The sequence below is a fragment of the Elephantulus edwardii genome, unplaced genomic scaffold (genome assembly GCF_000299155.1).
Source record: "Elephantulus edwardii isolate Elephantulus edwardi_28Jun2011 unplaced genomic scaffold, EleEdw1.0 scaffold00032, whole genome shotgun sequence".
In the NCBI taxonomy this organism is placed as follows: domain Eukaryota; kingdom Metazoa; phylum Chordata; class Mammalia; order Macroscelidea; family Macroscelididae; genus Elephantulus; species Elephantulus edwardii.
Window position 1 is genome coordinate 11390883 of NW_006399782.1, and position 13656 is coordinate 11404538.

Sequence of the window (13656 nt, forward strand, 5' to 3'; positions counted from 1 at the left end):
GCATGGTTCAAAATTGGGAAGGGTGTACGCCAGGGATGTGTCCTGTCTCCATACCTTTTCAACCTGTATGCAGAGCAGATTATCCAAGAGGCTAATCTAGGCTTCTCTATGAGGAGAAGCGTGGCGTTAGGATTGGTGGGCCATCTATCAACAATCTGCGTTATGCAGATGACACAACCCTGCTCGCTGAAACTGAGGAGGACCTCATGCACTTACTGCAGAGGGTGTATGCACATAGATAACAAATTACTTTTCATAAAAGGTTATTAACATGCAATACCAGCAATAGCATACAAAAATGAATGTACGTCAACAAACGACTGGACTGAGAAATTGTGGCACATTCACACCGTAGAATACTATGTGGCACTAAGGAGAAATGATTTTCTAAAATACTATATAACATGGGAGAATCTAGAAAGCATTATGCTGAGTGAACTAACTGAGTCTTATATGGTTAAATACTGGAGAAGACCACATTATTGTAAAAATAGAAGTATAACTAGTTTTAAAAAACCTGAACAATGAATGACTTTTTATGCAAAACCTAATGGTCACTGATTTCAACATTTCTGTAAATTGCGGATTGAGCTTAACCTCTCAGTTGGCTTGCTCTCCATAGGAGCAGGGAAAGAAGAAGCCAAAGTGGGGAAGAAAGTGCCAGTCCCTTGCTATTATGCAGGTATTTCCTAAATGGATGTTAGGCTATTTCACATGTATGTTTGGTCTCTCCAAATTAGCTACAGAGTAATGTCATGCTCTACAGACCTGAGAGCAGGTGCTACGTGAAGCAGTGAGTCGAACGTAGATGCTGGGTCTGGGGAGGTGAAGGGAGCACCAGCTGCTGACTAGGTAAATGGTAGAGGGGGAGCCTGTGTTCCTGGAAACCAGTGTTGAGGAGCTTAAGGAGAAACACCAAGCTAAGGGAGAATCTCTAGGCATAGAAGTCCCTACCCATATAGAGAGTCAGCTTCTATGACATAAGAAGTTGATACAAATTCATTTCTACCTCTGCTCATCACTGAAGTGCTCTGTGGGTTAGTGAGAATGAGCTCCACTAGCTCTCCTCAAACCCTTGGACCATCGGGCAGCCCCAGGTAAGAGATGAATGGATTCATCGGGGACTATAAGGTTTGTTTATCCATGTATTGTAGCAAAATACAAATTTTCAAAAGATTGTCATCTAATCATATTTTAACTGTTCAATTCAGTAGCATTAATTACACTTACTATGCCATGCAACCAGGGAGGTCTGGCAGCCTAGTGATAAGCTGTGCTGCAATCTCAAAGGCACGAAGCTCAGATCCACCAGCTGTCCTGTAGAAGGAAGGGTAATCTTCTCCTGTGTGCTTCACTGCCTCAGAAAACCCGCTGTAGGGTCAGCTATGAGTCAGGTCTGACTTGACAACATGCAACCATCCACATTAATACATTTCCAAAGTTTCTCATTACTCAAAACAGAAATTCAGTTCACTTTAAGCAATAACCAACTTTTCACGCTATCCCCTCTTTCTGGTCCCTGCCAACTACTAATAAATGAATAAATGTTCCTCAACAAGGAGCACTGGTGACCTAGTGGTAAGGAGATGCATTGTCAACTGAAAGACAGGCAATTTTGAATCAGCTAGCTGCTCCATAGGAGAAGGATGGGGAGAGAGGGAAATTGCCTCCTGTGCCATTTACATGCTATGAAAAGCTGCTCGAGGGTCAGCTATGAGTCTGTAATGATTCCACGTCAGTTAACAACAATAAACTTCACAACACTGGCCTCGAGGGATGCTGGATCCCCTTCTACCACTTACCTATTCACGATTTTTCATATAAATAGAATTATTTGGGGGACAAATATACAATATTTGAGGGACCAATATACAATATTTGTCCTTGGGAGGGTGGAGGGACAGTGCAGGAGGGGAAGACCCTCTATGAGGTGGATTGATTCAGTGACTGGGGTAATCGGGATGGGTGTGTCAGAGGCAGTGCGATTAGCACAGCATAGAGCAGGGTTTAGGGCTGTTATAGGGTCACTATGAGTCGCAAAAGACTCAACGGCACATAACAACAGCAACAACAACAAGTCTAATTTATTTTGTTGTTGTTACATGCCAATGGGTTGACTTTGATCCATAGCCACATATAAAACCTTGGCTAATTCTGCAGCATTTTAACCGTATCTGCTGTGCTTAATCCCATTGTTGCTTCCGTATAGCAACCTAACTTGTTAAAGATTTTCCTCTCCATTATGAACCCTCTACTTTCCCAACATAGGATCCTTTTTCAAGGACTAGCCCCACTTAATAACATGCCCAGAGTATGTGACACAAAATTTTACCATCGTGGGTTCTAAAGAGCACCCTGGTTGCACTTTCCCCAAGATAGATTTATTTGGTTTTGTTGACAGTCAATGGTATAGTCAATACTCTTCAACAACAATGGTATAGTCAACTCTTCAAAGGCTGCAATACTTTTGGATGGGGCCCTGAGTGGGTGCTGGAGCCTTCCACGTGGATGCACACAGGACAATGCACACAGGCTGGCACAGCAGGATAATGCTGCTGGTGGGGGTTACGTGTCCGGTAGATCGAGGACGCTGATGCTCCACACTGGCTCCAAAGGCCTGCAGCCGTGCAAAGGGAAGGAGGGGTCAAAAATGCTTTCTTCTGTTGCAGATCCTTGTTTGCTCTAAACCTCAAAGCCATGATCAAGGTCTGGCTGAGCAGTAAATAGATGGAAAATTGTTAGAAGTTCAAACTAGATTTAGAAGAGCTCATGGCACCAGGGATATTGTTGGTGGCAGATGAATCCTGGCTGAAAGCAAAGAGCACCAGAAGAACGCTTACTTGTGCTTTATTGATTATGCAAAATATTTCACAAATTATGGCTAAGACTGAGAAGAATGAGAATCCCAGTACACTTAATCATGCTCATATGAAACTTATATCTAGACCAAGAAGCTGTTGTATGAACAGAATAAGGGAACACTTGTTGTTGATGTCAGGTATTGTCAAGTTGACTTTGACTCATAGCGACCTTATGAACAAAAGCTCTGAACCCTTTTCTAACCTATGCCATCCTCACACTTCCTGACACACAAGAGCCCATGGAGGCAGTCACCATGTCAACTGATTTCCAGTCTGGGTTTTACTATTAGGCTATTATAACTATCCCCATTCCTCTAGTGTTCATAGGGTTTCCAAAGGCCTGCTATTTAAGAAGTCAATGACCAATTCTGCTTCCTAATCTGTCTTAATCAGGAAGCGCCACCAAAACCTGTCTACCATGGGTAACCTTTTTGGCATTTGACACACCAGTGGCACAGCTCTCGGTATTACGGCAACCCCAAAGGAACACTACATGGTTTAAAATTAAGAAAGACATCAGGATTGTGTCCTTTCCCTACATCTATTCGATAATTATTGTTGTTATTATTGTGTACCATCAAGTGGGAACTGGCCCATAGGTGACCCTCCAGCAGATTTTCAGAGGCAGTTAATTGAATGGGAGGAGATTGCTCAACCTTCTCCCACATAGCAGCTGGTGGATTCAAATGTGCAGCCAAAGTGCTCCTTGGAAGCCAAGATGATAAAGCTTCGTCTCACCTACTTTGGGGAGGTTTCTAGGAGTGTATTCCTTGGAGTATATTGTGCTTCGAAAGGTGGAGAGATGGTAAAAGAGATGAAGCCCCTCAGCCAGGTGGCTCGATACAGTGACTGCAGCAATGGGCTCAGTCAGTGTGTCGGAGATTGTGAGGATGACGCAGGATAGGACAGGCTTCAGAGCTGTTGTTCATAGGGTGTCTGAGTCGTACTCAATTCGACAGCATCTAACAACAGCAAATAATACTTTTCCAGTATTCTCCAACTTAACATGCACATGAAGCAATTGAAACTACTATGGCTTGAGTGAGGTCTTTAAATGGACATCTTGACAGCAGATTTGTCTCATGCAACATGTCTTTTCATTTCTTGACTGCTGCCTTCTTAGATGTTGATTGTGGATTCAAGTAAAATGAAATCCTTGTAGCTTCAATCTTTTCCACAGTTATTGTGATGATTTTTATTTGCTTAATTGTGAGAATTTGTACTTTCATTATGTTGAGGTGTAATCCAAACTGAAGATTCTAGTCTTGGAATTTCTTCTGTAAGTGCTTCAAATCTTCAGTCTCTGCCAGTAAGGTTGTGTCATTTCCTCCACGCTTAATGCTACATTCTTTTTCATATACTCTAGCTTCTCAGATTATTTGCTCAGCATATATATTGAATAGATATGTTACCATTCTTGCATACTCTTATGGAATTACTGGACAATTTTTTGAAAAGCAATATCCCATTGTTTTCCAATAGTTTTTAAAAGATACACATTTACAACAGAAATGCCAAGTGATAATGATTGCATAAATACTATTGATGTCTCTATAAAATCAAACACAGTGCAGATAATAAAAATAATAATAATGGTGATAAAGGAAAAGATAAGTGATTCAAAGCAGCATGTACACTAAATTTAAATTCATATAAGGAAAAACATTTTTATAAATTTTTTAATTAATTTTAATTAAAGTTTACAGAGACTTTGAATTTCCATTCATTCATTGTTATACTTTTCTTCCTGCCTTACCCCCATCCCCCACTTTGTTCTTTTCTTTGAAAAGTGAAGGAAAAATTCTTTCATTGTTTTACAATCCCTCCCCCCAAGTCCACTCCACTATGCAGCCTTTGTTCTGAACTCCTGTCGTGACAATAGCACCCGCATCTGTTTCAATGCAGAATACAAAATTTATCCCATCTTTCTCAGTCTCCCCTCAACCCCAATGTCAGTCCCACTTTACAACAGTGGAACTATACAGTATTTGTCCTTTTGTGACTGAGATATTTCACTCAGCATAATGTCCTCCAGGGTCACCCATTTTGTATATTTAATGAGTTCCTTGTTTTTCAATGAAGCGTAGTATTCCATTGGGTGAATATACCACAGCTCCTCTATCCATTTGTTTGTTGATGGACACTTAGGTTGTTTCCAACTCTTTGCTATTGTGAACAAAGCCACGATAAACATGTGTGCCACCTCCACAAAATTTCCACAGAGTTACTTTTGGATGTGAGTTTATTAATGATAATCCCTCCCCCAAATGTCTTTATTTTGCAAAAGAAAAATCGACTTCTGAATTAGCCAAGTTAAAAGTTAGAAGAAGGGCACAACTTCAGTTCTGAATAATGCATCTGTGTTCATTCAAAGCCACTGATCATGTGGACACTATCCCAGTTGGGGTCTTCTTACAGTGACACCTTTTTCTGTTAGTGTGGCAATTTGAAACTGATTATAAGAACAGGCATCTATCTCCACAGTACAGCACTCACATGCATGGTTCCGCTAGCACTCGGGCTTCTGTCTGGCTTAGTGCTGGCTGCTTCTCCTGAACACCTCTCAACAGAGGCTAAGCCAAGTACATACACCATAACCAGTGGCCAGCGAAGGAGCTTCATACACCACACCAAGCACATTCACATAACCAAGGAAGCTCTCTCCATCAGTTTGGCCTCCAGTGACCATGATGTTCCAGCAGGGATTCATTTTTGCGCAGCGGCTGTACTTGGCTCTGGTCAGCTATGAATGAATAATAGGTCTAGGACTATAGTTATGTCCATCTCCCAACAACTTCTCATCAATCTCCATCTGGCCAAGGACTTGCTGAAAATCAGCATAGTCTCCTGAGGCAACCAGCACAGTGCTGTTGTTAACTCATCTAAAGTGAGAGATGTTGCAGAGATGAGCCAAGGAGCCGTAGGAGCCCAACATGTCTGCTGAAGTAACCACTCCGCCTTCGAGCTTAACACTGAGGACCAACCTCCTGGTCACTGGGGTTCTCAGTCTGTGTAATCAGACACCCCCAGGGAGTGGGCACCTGATCCTTGGATGAACTGGGAGTAGATGGGATGTGGTCAAACTGCCCTGGAGCCAGATTTCTAGCCCAGTGCCCAGTGACTCAAAAAATGGGCCCATCTTAGTTATAATAGCGGTGGTGGTGGTGGTAGTGGGGGAATCTATCCATGATAATTTTTGTTTAATTTGTTTGGCCATTAACATTTTCTAATCTGTAATGTTCATGTATTGTTTATTTAATAGGAAAACACTAAGTAAATTTACTTTTGTATGCATTCTCTTTTAATTAAGGGAGTTCTGGTAGCCTCGTGGTAAGGAGTTGCACTGGTAAGTCAAAGGTATGTGGTTCAAATTCACAAGCTACTCCGAGGGAGAAAGATGAGCAGTCTCCTCCTGTGTGATTAACTATCTCTGAAAACCCGCTGGAGAGTTAGCTGTGGGTTGATTCTGACTAGACAGTACACAACAAAACAACAACTCATTAAATGACAAATTCTATACCGAGGAATTTATCTTAGAGACATGATTTTAAACATGGGTGCAAAGATTTAGCTACAATAATATTTTTGCAAAGTTGTTTATAGTAATGAATTATATTGTTATAATTACTATGTTTATAATACTGAATTTGGAAATAGCTTGATGTTGTTGTTGTATATCATTTAATTAGAACCAAGCCATATTCAGAGGGTTTTTAGAGGCGATTAATTGCATTGGAGAAGTTTGCCTATCCTTCTCCCATGGAACAGCTGGTGGATTTGAACTTCACACCTTCAGGATTGCAGCACAGTTTCTTGCCACTAGGCCACTAGAGCTCACTAATAGAGTAGTAGGTTAGAAATGTAAAAAAATTAAAAGAAAAGAAGCAGGTTACACAACAATGTGTTCCTTACTCTTTGACCCATAAATTCCTCTTCTAGGAAATACTAGCACAAAAACAAGTAAAAAGTTTAGAGAACTGAAGAAGGCCAAAACAAATAACGGCACATCCATGCATAGACTACTAAGCAACTATTACAATTAATAGAATAAATATCTAATTTCTATGGGAAATGTCATGAAAACATGCCTAAGTGGAGGGAGTTTTCCAAGTACATTCTAAATTTTACAAAGGCACTTGACTGTTTGGATCACAACAAACTGTGGCTAACTTTGAGGAAAAAAGGAATTCCAGAACATTTGATTGTGATTATAAGAAACCCGTAGTTGGACCAGGAAACAGTCCTCAGAACAGAGCAAGGAAACACTGCATGGTTCAAAATCAGGAAAGGAGTGTGTCGGGGATGCATCCTGTCTCCATACCTTTTCAATCTATATGCAGAACAGATCATTCAGGATGCTGGGTTTCATGAGGAGGAATGTGGCATCAGGATTGGAGGAGGACTCATCAACAGCATATATTATGCAGATGACACAACCTTGCTTGCTGAAACTGATGAAAACCTGAAGCACTTGCTGCAGAAAGTCAAGTACTGTAGTTTCCAATATGGATTGAAGCTCAATATCAAGAAGATAAAGATTCTCATCATTGTGCCAATGGGCAGCACCATGACAGATGGAGAAGAAATTGAGGTTGTTAATAGTTACAGCTTGCTTGGCTCCACAATCAACACTCTTGGCATCAGAAGCCAGGAAATCAAAAGACTAATTGCACTGGGAAAATCTTAGTACTCCCCAGAGTACTAAGAAGCAATGATGCCAGGCTGTGGTCTTTGCAGCTACTTGCTATGCATCAGAGAGCTGGGCAATGACTAAGGATGACAGAAGAAGAATTGATGTCTTTGAGTTGTGGTGCTGGAGAAGAGTTGTGAGCATACCATGAATTGCAGAAAGAACAAATAGGTCTGTCTTGGAGAGGGTGAAACCAAGTTTCTCTTTGGAGGCTAGGATTTTGAAACTTTGTCTCGCATACTTAGGGTATGTGGCCAGGAAGGATCCATCCTTGGAGAGAGCATCATGCTTAGAAGGAGAGGAAGACCCCAGATGAGATGAAGTGATACAGTAACTGGGGCAATGGGGCAGGTGTGTCCAAGTCAGTGAGACTGGCTAAGGACAGGGCAGGCTACAGAGCTGTTGTACATATGGTCTCTGTAAGTCACAGTTGACTCGACATCATATTCTGGTGGCCTAATGGCAAGAAGCTGCACTGCAATCCTGAAGGCATGTGGATCGAAGCCAACAGCTGCTTCATGGGAGAAAGACGGATAAACGCCTCCCACGTGATTAACTGTCTCAGAAAATCCACCAGAGGTGCAGCTATGGTATGGGTCTGTTCCGACTCTATGGTACACAACAACAACAACAACAATTGCATTTAACAGTAGTCTAAAAAAAGAAATATTAACTGTGATTATCTCTGGAGGGTGCGATCAAGCTTGTGTGTGTGTGTGTGTGTGTGTGTGTGTGTGTGCTGTCGAATCAGATCTGACTGGCACCAGAGGAGATTGCCTCTCCTTCTCCAGCGGAGCACCTGGTGGAATCGAACTGTATGTCTTTGGGATTGCAGCATAGCTTCTTGCCACTAGGCCACCAGAGTTCCCTGAGATAAAACATTTTTATGATAATATTTTTTTCTATTTCATATTCTTTTATATTTTTACAATAAATATCTAAAAAGGGGGGAAACTACTTTTAGTCCTAATGATCCTAATTGCCCCACTGGGTTCCCACTAGGAAATATAACTTCTCACAGGCAAAGGCAGATTAATTGAAGCAGCCTCTCCTCCCCACCCCAATCTGGTTAAAGAGCACCAAGGCTGAGTTACTCAACATTCATCCCAATGGAGCTGGACACGGTCAGCAGCTTCAAAGGACTAGCAGTTTGCATCAGCTTCACTGAGTTTCAAAGACCTAGTGTTGGGGAGTGTGGAGCTGGGACCAAATGTTGTAACTCTCCCTCTGGCGATGTGAGGCCTCAGTACATAAAATGTTTTGTGAGGAGAGTGAGTTGAACAATGTCTGTTTTATTAGTGTAATTAGTCTTAATATAATGTTTGCCTCTGTTTCCCACAGCTGTTCACTACCTCTGCTCCTACCTGTCCCATGGAACCCATAGTCTGAGAAATAAGGTCTAGGAGGCAGATCTTCATGCTAAGACTCTTAACAACACCTTTTCCAATGGTCACTAGTTCCTCGCAGCATGCATCAACAAAAGATATCTCTTGTCTTTTTAAAGACTTCCTGGGGGTTGAAAGCTAAGCCAGGGTAATTTCAGTACCGTCTCTGACAACATGAAAAAAAAAATAATAACTCAACAATAATCTGCTAATTATTGGTGACTCAGCCCCTTTGGTTTGCACAGACACAGGACCTACAAAGGCAAGGAGCAAAGCTCTTTCCACTTGCTTTACAGGAAATTTTTTCATGTGTGCCACCTGAAAGAGTTCTCACTGTACTATTGAATTCTGGAGGACACTTTCCCTTTTGTGTAAAGAAGACGCTGCTGTGCTTGTATTTCTTGGAGTGAATTTCGCATTGATGTCATCTTTAAAGTTTTAAAGTTTTCGATGTGCACATTGTGTTTATGAGAATGTTCACTGCACCCTCTCTGAGCTTGTTTCTTCATCTGTAAAATGAGAAGGCCAAACTAGAAACTTCCATGGTCTTTGCCAGTTTTGGCATTGTATGATTGGCAAAAAACAAGTTCCCAGGAATTGATGGCATGGCAGTTGACATATTTCAATAAGCAGATGCGGCCCTGGACATGCTCACCAAGTTGTGCCAAGAAATCTGGAGGACAACTACCTGGCCAACTTACTGGAAGAGTTCTCTATTTGTTCCTATTCAAAAGAAAGGTGATGTGACAGAGTGCGAAAATTATTGAACGATATCATTTATGTCACATGCAAGCAAGATTCTGCTGAAAACTATTTAAAAAATTACTATAATAGCACAACAATAGAGAACTGCCAGATGTGCAGGCTGTGTTTAGAAGAGGCCACGGTACTAGTGATATTATAGGTAATGTTAGATGGATCTTGCCTAAAAACAGAGAGTACCAGAGTAATGTCTATCTGTGTTTCATTGACTATGCAAAGGTATTTGACTGTGTGGATCACAACAAACTGTGGCTGACTCTGAGAAGAATGGGTATCCCAGAACATTTGATTGTGCTTATGTGAAACCTATACTTGGACCAGGAGGCAGTCATTAGAACAGAGCAAGGAAACACTGTATGATTCAAAATTGGTAAGGGTGTATGCCAGGGATGTGTCTTGTCTTCATACCTTTTCATTCTATATGTGGAAGAGATCATCTGGGACTCTGGGCTCTATGTGGAGGAATGTGGCATCAGCATTGGAGGAAGATTCATTAACAATCTGTGTTATTAGATGGCACAACCTTGCTTGTTGAAACTGAGTAGGGATTGTGGCATTTGCTGCACAAAGTCAAGCACTGCAGCCTTGTATATGGATTGAAACTCAACAACAAGAAAAAAAAGATTCTCATGACTGGGCCGATTGGCAGCATCATGGTAGTCAGAGAAGAGGTTGAGATTGTTAACAGCTTTAGTTTGCTTGGATCCCCAATCAACACTCTTGATACCAGCAGCTAGGAAATCAAAAGATGAATTGCACTGGGAAAATGTGCTGTCAGGAACGTCTCCAAGTTACTGAAGAGTAATGATGTCAGTCTGGAGACTAAGGTATGCCTGATCCAGGCCATGGTCTTCACAATTACTTGCTATGCATCAGAGAGCTGGACAATGATTAGGGATGATAGAAAGAAAATTGATGTCTTTGAGTGGTGGTTCTGGAGAAGAGTATTGAATAGACCATGGGCTGTTGGGAGAACAATCAAGATATCCTGGAGAGGGTAAAACCAGGTTGCTACTTGGAGACAAGGATTCTGAAGTTTCATCTGACTTTGGTATACTGCAAAGAGTGAACAGTCCTTGGAGAGAGACATCACACTTGGGAGGATGGAGGGACAGAGCAAGAGAGGAAGACCCTTGATGAGATGGATTGACTCAGTGACTGGGGTAATGGAGTTAAGTGTGTCAGAGACAATAAGGATCAGAATAGAGCAGGGTTGAGAGCTGTTGTATATAGGGTTGTGCTCTCTCTCTCTTCCAGTCACAATTGACTCGTACATGACCCTCAGTGAGTTTCTGAGGCTGTAAGTAGTATTGGAGGAGATTACCCATACTTGTCTGAAGAGCTGCTGGTGGATTTTAACCATGAGAGACAGGTGTGACCTTTTGGCCCTATGGTCTAGGCCATCTGAGCTCTCTGAGTGGGAAATAGAAGGTGTTTATTTAGGGAATATTTTTCCTTTCCTCTCTCAAGAAGTTTCATGTTATTGGGACCCTTTCCCCCTCCATCTAGGTTAACTGATAATTAACCATTAGGCTTACTGCCTTTGATTAGACTAGAAGTCAAGAAGGAGAAAGGTTAATACCTTGTGCCAAGGTTGAAGAAGGTGGGGTCTGATGATTCTAAGGGTCTTCAGAAAAGTTCAACAATAAAGAATGTGAAACCTTGTTTTCAATTCAAGTAGGAGGAAATGAAGAGTCAAGATGAAAAACCAAGAGAGTAGAAAGATGGAGCTTTTCCCCTTCTTCTCTCTCACCCCTGAGAAGAATTAACAGGGGTGACCAAAAAAGGAAGCAATCTATAGGACTTAATCCACCTGAAGATGCTTACCCATAATCTATAGATTCGCTGTTTTGAGTCTAAGCAGAAGGATAGCAGAAGTCTACAATTAAAAAAATGACTCCACTTACTTAAAATCATTAGACTTACCAGCTCAATCAGAAATATATGATTAGGTATTATTTTCATGACAAGAGTCTGGAATGAAAGATGTATAGTAGAGTGGAGTGGGGGGCATTGTGTAACAATGAAAGAATTTTTTTTAACTTTTCAAAGAGAAAAGCAAACTGGAGGGGAGAGGTGGGCAGAAAGGAAAATGTGCAGTAATGAATGAATGGAAATCAAAAGTCTCTATAGACTTTCATTAAAATTTCAATTAAAAAAGAATTGCAAAAAAGACAACACACTGAGTAGTATAAAAAAGAAAAAAAGTGTATTCTTTTTATCTATTTTGAATTCACTACCTCACTTAAGTGGTATCACTCATGGCACAAACAATTTAGGGAGACATTGTATACTCAGGTATTTTCTTTGAAATATGTGTGGATGTGTTCCCTTGCCTTCATCAAGTACCTTCTAATAAACACTAATTCACAAATGGACTTATTGCATGACTGATTCCAGGTTATGAGATAGGAGTGAGGACATTATACAAAATTATCTGAATTGAAAGGGTAACCCTTTTATGATTTATGGGGCTTACATACACTGCCTACCAACATTTTCAGCTCATCAAATTTCTTGGGAAGCTAATATCCCAGGTATAGTATATGCTACCACCTGGTGAGGATGTGTATAATTGCAAGAATCTGGAAAAAACCAGTCTCACCATACCAATACTATCACAAGAGACCACTTGGGACATATGTGGCTCACATACCTGTATCAAAATCCATATTACCTAAAAAAATATTTTTCCTTCATTTCAGCATGACTTCCACATTTTATAATAAGTAATGATTTGGCCTAAGGAACACATAGCAATAATAAACATATATGTACCAAACAACAGAGGCCCAAAACACATGAGGCAAATCTCCTTCAGTCAGTTGGCCAAGCAGCTGTCTTCCAAATTTCCTGGCACATACTGCGGATCATGTTCAGGGCTGCCTCTGTAAGTTGAAACATCAATTGATATCCCATCAATTCCTGGGTCCTTATTTTTGCCATTGGCTTAATTGCAGCTTGAATATCTATCTTCATTACCATTGGCTCTTAATCATATGGTATTTCTGGAAATATTTCAGAGCACAGTGACTTTGTTTGTTCCATCTTCTTTTGGTGCTTCCCGGGTCATTCAAAATTTAACCTATAGCATTTCTCAGTATTGCAACTTGAAACTTGAATTTGTTTTTCAGTTGTTTCTGCTTGACAAATGCTGAATGAGTTCTTCTCTTTTATTCTCCAATTCCAACTCTCTTCGAATTCCATCATAATACTTTGCTTTGCTTTCTCAGACTATTATTTGCAATCTTCTGTTCCACTCTTACTTTAGCATCTCGTTTCTTTGTTTTGGTTTCTCAGGACTGTAGCACAATTTTCAGTCTCTTCTGACACCATTTTGGTTTGGTTGGGGTTCTCCCCCTTTATCTTCTGTCGTTGGATTTAAGTTAGAGCTCAAAACCAGGAAGCAACTTGGGTCATACACAAATATGTAAAAATTAACATGCTTCTCTGTCTGATTCAGGTCATGATCTTTTCAGTCACTTGCTGTGCATCTAAGAGCTTGACAACGAATAAGGATAATAGAAGACTTGATATCTTTGAACTGTGGTATTCAAGAAGAGTACTGACCATTAACTGTCAACGAACAAACACATATGTCTTGGAGAATATGCAGTCAGAATGCTCAGTAGAGGTAATTTTTTATAGAAGGTCTCTTTCATCTATTTTATCTTTTCCTGTGCTTGGAATTTTGTTATACTTGAAAGTCTATTCAGGTAATAGATTAGGGTTTCTGTATTTGTTTCCATTATTTTTTCCTTTGATGATATTTATTACATAGGTCTTTGATCCACCTTGAGCTGGGTTTTGTGTATTGTGTGAGTTGTATATTCTGCACAAGAGCAAAGAGATGGAAGCAACCTAAGTGTCCCTCAACAAACAAATGGCTAAAGAAACTGGGGTGTGTCTACACAATGGAGTAGTATGCAGCATTGAAAAACAATGAATTTGTGAAACA

General features: G+C 40.7%; 1 pseudogene; it reads right to left on the minus strand.

The window, feature by feature from the left end:
- Window positions 1–5253: 5253 nt before the first annotated feature.
- The window catches only part of LOC102844429, a 31110-nt pseudogene continuing 22707 nt past the window's right edge, over window positions 5254–13656 (minus strand).